The 11,745-nt window shown below is 41.3% G+C and overlaps 1 long non-coding RNA gene across 1 annotated transcript in view; it reads right to left on the minus strand.

The window, feature by feature from the left end:
- LOC311630765 overlaps positions 1-8,024 on the minus strand; it is a 43,092-nt gene extending 35,068 nt beyond the window's left edge. Inside the window, exon 1 of the long non-coding RNA XR_014796450.1 lies at positions 7,935-8,024. This is a non-coding gene — a long non-coding RNA (uncharacterized lncRNA). The remainder of the gene's footprint in view (positions 1-7,934) is intronic.
- Positions 8,025-11,745: the final 3,721 nt, after the last annotated feature.

Below are 11,745 nucleotides of genomic sequence, written 5' to 3' on the forward strand. Positions count from 1 at the left end.
ATAGGTTAAAATACCTTATTAAATGACCAGGATTCACTGAGTTCCTAATGGCTAACATCTTAGCTATCATTTGAAAAGTTTCACAGAATTAATCATGATAACTCGGTGTTAGTGGAGACAGGCCAACCATGTGGGGAAATGAGGGGATCAAGCCGATTCAAGGATCATCTTTCCCTACAGCTCTGTCTGCAGTTGACTTTGAGCCCAGAGCGTGGACACTTGGCTTCTGACAGCACAATGAGTTCTCTAGATGTGCAGACTCCATGTGTACTTTTCCTGTTTATTGGTGCAATCTACTCTCTTACGTGTACAGTGTGGTATTGTCCATTGTAAACACAGCGTTGTACACCAGCTCTCTAGAACAGATTCCTTTCCCATGCCTGAAACATTATACCCATTGAGTAGCAACTCCTTGCTCCCCCTTCCTAGCCACTCACTGGCTACCACCATTCTACTTACTGTTTTTGTGAATTTGGCTATTTTACATACCTCAAGAAAATATGGCATTTCCCATAGGTACATATAATGAAAAATCATTCAGCCACAAAAAAGACATAAACCTGCTGTATGCATTGACATGAATAAACCTTGGCAACTTTATGTTGAGTGAAATAAGCTAACCACAAAACGACACATACTGCAGGATTTCACTTATATGACTTGTCCTCTCTGAGCTTCAACTTGCTCTTCTATGAAATGAAAAATTCCTTTCCACAACATGTCATTGATGCAATATAAAAATTATAAAGTGAAAGAGTAGCATTTATTCACTTGAATCCTACCCCCACTAACAGACATGTAGACAGAAGAGCTGTACAGTCTAATTATATAAACTTTCTTGGACAATTATCAAGCACTATAAAAATACTAAAGGAACACGAAGTCTATGTTGATCTAACATTGATTTAAACTTGAACCACTAGTTAAATGAGGTTGGAAGGATTCTGTAGAAGCAGATCGGAAATAAGGGTTTATGTCCAAGTGATTTTAAAGAAACCACTCCCTGGGGAGACAAGAAAGTTTGAGAAGGGCCGGAAAGGGGAAAAGTCAAGCAAGGTTGAGATGTGAGGGACCGTCCCAGAAATAGCGTAGGAAGCACTGGGAGATATATTACTCCTCCAGAAGTATTCAGTCTTATGCCAAGGCTGCTCAGCTCCATGCTGCTAACCAGCCTGGGCCTGGGCAAAGGCTAGGAGTGCCTACTGGGGCAACATATAGACTCCCAGCATTCTGTAAGCAAAGGGCTCCAGGATCCAAAGGCAGTTCTCTGAGAAAGTAGTAAGTACCCACAGGAGAAAGCAAAGCACACAGAAGGTGAGAGAATTGGTGCCCAGAAGGGAAGAATGCAACTGAGGGGATCTGGGCAGGGCACCAAGAGTATCCCCTTAGTTGCAAATATTAGTCCTGGGGCTCAGCAATGTCAAGTAGCTTTCCAAGGTCACACTGCATGTTAATGGTATAACTGATTATACGACCCAAGACTCTGAGCTCAGTGTTCCTTCCACAACACCAGGGTGCTGGCGGGTCTCTTACAGTGCATGCCTGGATCTTATTATATACATTCTGTATTCTAAACTGGATTTTTATTCCTGTCTCAGAAGAGACGTACCCACATACAAATTGATAAGTACCAACCACAAGAAATGAAGTACTTTTCTGGTAAGGCTATATGTGAATTAAGAACAGGGCTGCTGTTGCCCAGCTGATGTGGCTCAGTGGTTGGAGTTGACCTATGAACCGGAAGGTCATGGTTCAATTCTCGGTCAGGGGTCAGGGCATATGCTAAGGTTGTATGCTCCATCCCCAGTAGGGGTGTGCAGGAAGCAACTGATCAATTATTCTCTCTCATCATTGATGCTTCTATCTATCTCTCCCTTTCCCTTCCTCTCTGAAATCAATAAAAATATATTTTAAAAAATAGTGCTGCTATCGGGTCCCCTGATAGCATGCCAGTGGGTGGAAATGCTGCCCTTATTCTTAAGTGAGAAAAAGAATAGGGAATGAGACACAGTCCCTTGAATGCAAGTCTTTTAGGGAAATCAGTATTTCTCAAAAGCTTGCAAGAATACACATTTAGTGGGCATTTCCTCAACACCCATAAATACAGACCAAAATAATTAAACCAAAAATAAGGAAGGAATTCCCAACGTAATGGACAAGACCGGTAGCCTAACAACCTGGCTGCCTGGAGAAGCCCAATCTTGCTGCTCATATTCAAAGCAGAAAGTCATGCAGCCATCTGACTCAGAAAGGGCAAGCATAGGGTTTTGTCTCTGAGTATATCACCAAGAAATCAGCGACTAGCACGGGTCTGAAAGGGGGGAAGGCTCCTTTCAAAGGCTTTCAGAGATTGCTTTAAGTGTCCATGACAACCCACACACCAGCTACAGTCATCCCCTGGCTGTGGAGAAGCTGCCCTCAGAGGGATGGCTGCCTCCTTGGTGGCTCCTCCTGAGGGTCCCACAAATGTCTGGGCTCTTCTTGGTCCAGACAAAACAACAGTCAGTTCATTAGAAGCGACAAGCAGTTATTACTCCATATACTGGGAGTCCATCCCCAAATATTCTGAGAAGAATCTCAATGAAAGGAAACCATTTTAGGAACCTGGCCCTTTCCCAATAGAGGGCTGGCAGGGTCACCCTGCCATTATTTTATCTTCTTTTCCTTTGTGCATCGATACTTGGACATAGAAAAGAATGACAAATAGCCCTTTTAAACCGTTCAAAAGGTTCCTACAACAGAAAGGAATTAAATAGCCCTTCCTTCACCCAGGAAGAAACGGGGATCGATAGATGGAGATAAAGGAGAAAAGAGAGAAGCTGTTCTAAGCTCCATACTACTCAGCGGAACAATTACACACCATTCAATTACAAAACAGAAATCCTGTCCCCAAGTTCACCCAAGGTACTCTACACTCCATGCTTTGTGTATATCGTTGCTGGACAATCGTACAAATTTTGTATATTATGAACACTTTATCCTGTATAATAAAAGCCTAATATGCTGTCTGGTCATCCAGTTGGTCGTTCAAACAATCAAAGCATAATATGCTAATGATATGCTAAGGCTGCTCAACTGCTCACTATTATGTGCACTGACCACCAGGGGGCAGACACTTCAACTGGTAGGTTAGCTTGCTGCTGGTATCTGGCCAATTGGGACTGAGCAAGACAGGCTGGACATGCCCTAGAGCCCTCACACAGTCCCTCCTTGGCTAGCCAACCTCCCACATCCCTCCCTGCCCTGATCATGCACCAGTGGGGTCCTTTGGCCTGGTCTGCACCCTCTCTTAATCTGGGACCCCTCAGCGGATGTCAGAGAGCTGGATGACTGGTCACTATGACGCGCACTGACCACCAGGAGGAAGATGTTCAATATAGGAGTTGCCCTCTCGTGGTCAGTGCACTCCCACAGAGGGAGCGGAGTGCTGCTCAGCGGAAGCCGGGCTCACAGCTGGCAAGCACGCAGCGGCACTGGCAGGAGCCTCTTCAGCCTCTGCAGCAGCGCTAAGGATGTCCGACTGATGGCTTGGGCCCACTTCCTGTGGGGAATGGCCTAACAATCAGACATCCCCTGAGGGCTCTAGGACTGCAAAAGGGAACAGGATAGGCTGAGGGACCCCCTTCTCCAGTGCATTAATTTCATGCACCAGGCCTCTAGTGTAACAATAAAAAATAAAAATAAAAACAAAGCATATAAAAACCACAACGAAGACTTCTTAGATATTAATGCTCCCCTCCCTTAAGACACCCCTCTCCCAGGTCATGAGACTGTCCCTGTCATGGAATTGCCTTTCCCAAAAAAGAGCTTGTACATGTATGAACTAAGTGTCTCTAGGGCATATTTCAAGTGAAAATTATGGGGAGTTTTTGGTGCATATCCGAGCAGGGACTATCTACAGGCAGGAAGCAGCCAGAGGGAGGAGGATGTGACCACTGTGGAGGAAGTGAGGCAAATGTCCTCATTGACTATTCCCTCAGAGGATTTGTTCATACCTTACCACATTTAAAAATTGATCAAGAAAAATAAAAAAAAATCGAGTGTTTAAATGTGCAATACCACAGCTCAGAAGTAAATGGAGCCAGTGAAAGAAACAGGAGAGCCAGTTTCTCCAATTTTCCTGCCCATTCATGCAATCACATCTCTTTTTCTAGGTGATATTTTCTTCCCAACTCTACCTCACATCAGGAGTTAGTCAGAAAGGCTAATCTATGCTAAACTTTTTTAACTTAACACACTCTGGTTAATAATAAAATACTGGAGGGATTTTAAGAAGTCAGACAAGCCATGGATTTGTTTCAAACTTTCTTGTTTCCTCCATTTGTATTGAATTTATTGGGGTGACACTGGTTAACAGGTTTCAGGTGCACAATTCCACAACACATCATCTGTGCACTGTACTGTGTGCTCACCAAGTCAAGTCTCCATTCCTCTACCTCCCTCAACTCCCATCATCCCCTGGAAATCACCACACAGCAGCCCTGTCCAGTCTCTCTCTCTCTCTCTCTCTCTCTCTCTCTCTCTCTCTCTCTGTCTTCTCAATCCCTGCAACCATTTCTCATATTTTTATCTTTTCAATCAAATCCCAGTGGACTCTCTTACTTATTGGCTAAATCAACCTCAAAATAAGTCTGGGGTATAGTAACAACAAGTATTATTCCTATTTCACAGAAGGGGATGCAATGGAGCTTAAAGATGTAAAGAGGGAAAATGTTGACCTTTAGAGTTGAGCAAAGGTGGACATGGTATGCATCTCATCTCGTTACTAGTAGAATGAAATGGCCTCTTTCCTAAATCACTTCATGGGTTATCAGGATTTTGGATAAGAAACACCAGTGTTCCATGATAACACTGCATTTTATTAACAAATTCAAAATGGGCTATCTACAATATATATATATAAAAGCCTAAGTGACAAGCCAACTGGTCAATAGCTAGGACACACAATGACCACCAGGGGGAAGATGCTCAATGCAGGAGCTGTGGAGCAACAGAAACTTTGCAGAGTACCCTCTTGCACTCATGACTCCTCGGGGGATGGCAGACTGCCAGTTTTGGCCCAATCCCCACAGGCCAGACCGAGGGTCCCCTCCTGCAGGAGGGGCCCCACTAGCTCCACAGATGCCCTTTGAGCCCCAGCACCGCCCCAGATGTGGCCAGTCAGGGAGGAACTATGGGAGGTTGGCTCCAGGCTGGGTCCAGTCTGTCTTGTCCAGTCTCACCCCGCCAGTCTCCTTCTAATTAATTTACTTTCAATGTGCACAGATCCATGCACTGGGCCTCTAGTTTTAAATAAAACTATTGTACACCATAGATTATTAATCAATTATTTTAGAGAATGTCATTTAAGATAAATGTGTTAGCTTTTATTTCCTTCAGGAATTTTCAGGGCAGGTGGTTTTATGCAGGTGAGTTTAATGGAAATATCAGCTTGCTTTTACTATTTATTCATGCTAGAAAACAAATGAAATATAAAAATACTGAAATACAAATACATGAACTTGAGTATTAAGATTATATTTTTAAAACTACCTTATTAGAAAAAAGTTCATGAAGATACAGGCAGACCTATTTTTTCATAAGTGCTTTCTTTATTAGTATTAAATCCTGCTTCATTTCTTCCTGAAATTTCTTCCTACTTAAAGAAATGCAATAGTTTTGAACACACTTTAATTTTTGTCTTAGGATCAGATATATTATAAGTTACCTTGGAAATTTAGGTCAAGGAAACTCTCAAAATGAACAAATTACCATGATTATTGTCCCATAATATTAAACTTTTAACCCTTTACTACTCATTGTTTCTAGAGTCACATTTTTATTTCTTGGTAGACTAGTATGTCATGAAAAAGAGGGGGAAATTTATAGTAATAAACACCTATATTTTTTTTAAAAAGAAATAACTGTAATCAATGACCTCAATTTTTACCTGAAGGAACTAAGGAAAAGCAAACTAAACACAAAGTAAGCAAAGAAAGGAAATAGCAAATATCAAACAGAAAGAATATGATAAAAAAAAAAAAAAACTAGAGGAAGATAATGAAACAAAAAGCTGAATTTTTTACCTCAATGAGATTGACAAACCTATAACTAGATTAATCAAGGAAAAGAAGAAGCTCTAAACCAGTGAAATAAGGCCAAAAGATAATAACACATTTAAAGCATCCAGATTGAAAACAAAGAAATAAAATTGCTTTCACTCAGAGTGTTTTTTGTGCTTTGTTTTGTTTTTTAAACTTGAAACTCATATCTCTCATAGAATCCAGCCATCCTGCTGCTCGGCATTTCCCCAAGAAAAGTGAGAGCATATGTCCACACGGAGCTTATACACAAACGTTCCTGGCAGTTTTGTGTATAATAAATCACACCTGGAAAAGACTCAAATGTCCATCAACATGGTTAAACACATCATGACTATGCTCAGCAACAAAAAGGAATGAACTATGGATGCACACAAAAACACAGATGAATGTCAAAATAATTATGCCGAGTGAAATAAGCCAGACAAAAAATAATGCAGGCAGTATGGTTTCACTTCCACAAAACCCTGGAAAATGCAAGTTACTTTCTAGGGCCAGAAAGCAGTCCAGACTCTTCCTGGAGGCAACATCAGGGGATTTGGGGGAAGGGGTGGGGTTGGGGGAGAGATTGAGAGAGGCTGGAGGGAATGTGGGGATTTATGTGTATTTTCACTATGTTGAATATGGGGATGGTTTCTCAGATTTATACATTTATCAAAACTGATTAAATGTATCCTTTAGTGTGTGTAATGGATTGTATGTCAATCACCCTCTATAAAGCTATGTATAGTTTTAATTAAACAAGTAATTCACAGGAGAAGATGAACTGCATCGATAAACAGAGAAGTACAATGGAGCAGTCCTCAACAATCCTTGATCAGCTGACCCCTTTCCACCAAAAGCATGGCTCTCTTTATATAAACAAATATATTTTAAGACTTTAAAGAAAGTCATATGTTAGCTGACAAAATGATCTATCAGCTTGCTTTATGTTACAAACATATTCTGTGACTGAGCTCTAATTTACAACATTAGTTCATCTACCAAACAACACTCCTGACATTACTGTTATCAACAGGAGCACACAGTTAATGTTACAACTCATGGAAGACAAAGTCAAGTTTTTAAAGATATAAAAAGGTGTAAATTCACTGACTGGATTGGATGTCTTTACGTTGGGACATGGTAAATATGGAAAGCTTTTTACCCTTTGGCATGAAAATATGGTTTTATAACAATTGTAGATCTGACCTGAAGTGCCAAGATTACTCTCCAAATGAAACTGTTTTCTAGAAATACTAGTAAGTTCTCAAATAAGAGTAGCAATGGTCAAAACACCCTTTCATTGTGTACAGTGGTCGCCACCCTTCCGGACCTCACAGACCACCAGTTGTCCATGGGCCACCTGTTTGCGACTGCTGGTTTAAAATATAGTTTAAGAATTCAGGGATTGCTGTGCTATGGAAACCAGTTCTAGCTGTTGTCTATGCACTGAACTGACTCACACTCTTGGCTGTTGGCCTCTGAGTATGGTCACAAGACTTTGACATTAGACAAGGTCACAGGCATCAACTTGCCCAAGCCTTTTATTTTAGAGATAAAATACATATTCAGAAATGCAAAGTAATAGTTTCAAGGTCACAGGGTGAGATAGGGGCAGATTAAGATCTGGAATTTAGATAGTATTCTCAATCCAGAGCTTTTCTCACACCACTGGCTCTATTACTATCCCTACTCCCTAACCCTTCCCCCTATCCCTACACACACTCGCCAACATTTTCCACCCAGAAATCTCAATCTGAAAATATCATGTTTTACTACTCAGCACTCTTACTCCCTCATTCTTTTATTTTTCTTATGCAAACAACCCCACCAAGATAAGCTGTGCTGAGGTCTGGAGTAGAGCCACCTGACCTGAGAATTGGCAATGTGCTCCTCATTCCTTCCTTTGCAGTTTTCTTCACCATGTGGGAACTTCCAAGGAGTCACATGGACAACACACTTGTTTCCTGAGGTCTGGGAGGCAGAACGCTCTGGTGTTTGACCCACAGACAGAGGCAGCAAAGTCCATATGGAGATCAGGCATCTGGCTGGCTAGCTGGGTGAGTGGCAGGAGCTCTGAGCTTTTGTCAGATCAACAGGAGTGAGAATGTGTGACACAGGCCAGTCGTGTTCTGTCCCTGGGGCAGGGGAGCCTGCCAAAGAGGCTAGCTGGAGGGCTGGGGAGACCTGGGCATAAAGACTGTGCACTGTGCAATGTTTAGAAGCTACAGGAAGTTCTCAGGGAGCAGGCTGGAGGGAATGCACCTGCCAGCATAAAGGGAAGAGTGCATGTGATCTGAGTGAAGGGGGAGCAGGATTCAGAAAACCAACATACATGCCCCTATGTGAGAAGGAGGAGCATAGAGTAACACGCCTGCTTAGCTCAGGAAGACTGTAACCAGCTCACAAAAACACTAGCTTCCTCATTCTTTCCTTCCTTCATTCCCCCCTCTGAACCACTGGGGAAGCCACATTTAGAACATGCTTGGTTTTTTAAATGTAAAATATCTTGGGTAATTTATTGAATACTGTCCTCAATGTGAAAAGCAGAACAGTTATTACACTGACTGAACTGTTTGTAATACCTGAGAGTGACCAGAAAAGCAATTCTGCCTGCCACAAATTGCACTCATAAAGAATATCTTAGCCTGGAAATATTGTTTGTCAGAGTTTCTCTCCGATAAATCATTGAACTGTGCATTCATGATTTGTCTACTTTTCTGTATGGGTTTTATGTTTTACAATGAAAAAATATAAAGAGAAGAAGAAATTCACAAATTAATTGCATTTTTGACAGGTGTGTGTGTGTGTGTGTGTGTGTGTGTGTGTGTGTGTATGCTTGCCTTTGCACTTACTAATGGATTAACCACTCATTGAGATAGTAGAAAAATAACAATTAGTATTTACTACTTGCCATGTTCTATGCTAGGTACTTTTTAATGAATTACGTTGGCGATTCCTTGCAACAATCTTATCATGTACCTATTTCCCCCATTTTACAATGAGAATTTTATGCAAACAGGTGGCCTACATAGAGCTCAAACCCAGATTTATCTTATGTTAGAAAATGTGTTAAATTCATGCATGTAAGTAGCTACTGCATTGATGGGGAATATTTTTCTATAAAAATGGAGGATGAACAACTTCACATCTAAGAATATGAAATTATATATAATAGTACATATAACCATAAAAATATAATTACAGATACAATGTTAAGATAATTAGAGCTTTATATCCCATATGTAAGTAATTTCTGACACTATACTTTAAGTGGCTATAAATATATCTACTCCATAAATAATAAAAATAAAACATAATTTTTATTGACAGTGGCCAATATTAAAACAAACCATTATGAACAGCAAATGTCATTTAGTCAAGTCTCTTAGCTGGGTGCCCTTTGCTCTAATCCTCTGACGAAATGTCCATGTCACTCAAATATTTATAATTTTTATTGTGGTAGCACCGATACAAAGGGTCTAGGAAGAGAGCCCTTGGATAGAATTATGGCTTTGCTACTCAACAAGGTAGACTTTGAACAAGTTATTTATATCTCTGTGGTTAGGTTTTCTCGAATGGAAACTAGGGATAATGACAGTATCACCCTCCTAGGGTTGATGCTATGATTGAGTGAATAGATATAAAAAAATTTAGAACCATGCCACATACATAGATAAGTGTTATCGACACACTTTGCTTTTATTAGTAATACGAGACAGCGTGTATTAAGCTTTATATGTCATTGTTTTATGTGCTTTACAAAGCTTAGCATATAATAAAGCTTCACAATAACCCTTTGATGACGTTATGCGTGTCATCTCATTTTTAAATTAAGACATGACGACACAGGCAGGTGCAAAACAGGTCGAAGTTTGCACCTGATGAAGCTGGCACTCAACCCCAGGCAGCTGACTTTTGAGCCCTTCCTTATAACCAACCCCTCTGCTACCTTCAGACCATTATGGAGTGGATTTTCCTTATGGCTATTAGTTAACCAATCACAACAGCCATGTAACATTACCTAACGCACTTCTGCATGTAAATGTCTTGGCATCTTTAATAACAGTTGAAGGGAATTGATGGAGGCCACGCTGTGTCTCAGTGGATGGAAACCACACGCCCTCACATTCAATGCTGTGCTATTGATAGTTACATCGCTTTTGCTTTTGTTTTCTATTTCACTCTTCAATTTCAGACTTAAGTCTGCTGCTGAATTCCCTCCTCTAAACCCTGAAAGCAAACTTCTATGATCCTTTTTATGTGCTGAGTGTCCTGCTTTGCGCTATTATCATTATGTCTATAGGCGCCACATTTTCTAAGTTTATACTGCGATCCTGGAGGACAAGACCACGTGTTCTACATTCTTGTAGCTGCAGAGCATATGACAGGGCTTCAGCTAATCAATAAGCACTCAGTGAAAATGACATGGCTATCAATCCTCTTCCCATTTTCTGCTTTAAAGGTGATCTGGTTTAGGAAATCCGGAAGCCACGGTTGCTAGAATGATGCCAACGAAGAATCAATACTTGCTGATTGAGGGCTCCTTTTATATACTAAGTGTACACAGGCTTTCCGAGTAGTAGTTTTTTTATTTCTGAATTCACAGTTTGGCTATAGAAGTCGCTCCACGTCAAACTTCAGTCGGAAGTAGGGCCTTCGGTGTACAAACTCTGACTCACCTCCGGAGAAGCAATGCTATCTCATGGAAAGATCACCAGAATGATGACACAGGTTCTGCCACCATGAGCAAAGGAAAACAAACAGGAAAGTTCCACTGACGTTTGTCTCTGCTATGAAGGCTGGATAAATGCATTGCATATACACACACATGCAGCAACGCAAAGAGGGGGCATGCATAAGCACAGCTATTCATTTCTGTGGCCTGACAGTAGAATGACTACATGTCCCTACTATCATCTCACCTGCCATTAATACAGTTAATGTTATAGTGCGACATTTTTGAAAAGAAAAGTTGGCAATAGGTCTCAAAAAACCCTGATAAGATAATAAAGAAGGGACTAAATATTTCCAAGTGGCTGGGATGCAGCCTATGTGAAGCCTCCTGGTGGTACCAGAATGCCTAGCTCAGCTTCCCACTGGCTAGAACTCGAAGGCTAAAAGGGCCATGGTGAGATAGGAAGACCAAGAGCTCATTAGGACATGAAATATAAAGACTGCAGTGTGTTCTGCTAAGCTGTTTGAACTCTGCTGTGAAGGTAATAACCATTCAGTAGCTCGGAGAAGGTGAGAAAACCATTAGGATTATAATTTCAAAATATTTAATAGCAACATGGAAAGTAGGTGGAGGAGAGCAATACTGGATAGAGGAATTGCTATGTTTTGAACAATCTAGGAGAGAAAAGAAACACCTTGAAGGAAGACAATGGTAGTGAGGACGGACTAAAAGGGAAACTCAGCAACAAAACACAAAAGTTCCAGGAGGCGTTGGCTCCTGTAGTCACTGGACCTGCTCTGCCGGGGATCTGGACATCCAGGTGAGTTTCCTCTCATTCTCTCAATGAAGCAAACACTCCTTTTGTGGATCCCTGGGATTTTTACTGCAGAAGCTCCTCAACTGTAAAACAGGCCTGGCGATGGCTCATTCCTGCCAGGCCTTCACAGGCAATGAAGGAGGACCCGCACAATTTAGGGGACTCACTTAGAGTGCTTAGGCAGCGGA

Source organism: Pipistrellus hanaki (assembly GCF_964339955.1).
Source record: "Pipistrellus hanaki genome assembly, chromosome: 12".
NCBI lineage: Eukaryota > Metazoa > Chordata > Mammalia > Chiroptera > Vespertilionidae > Pipistrellus > Pipistrellus hanaki.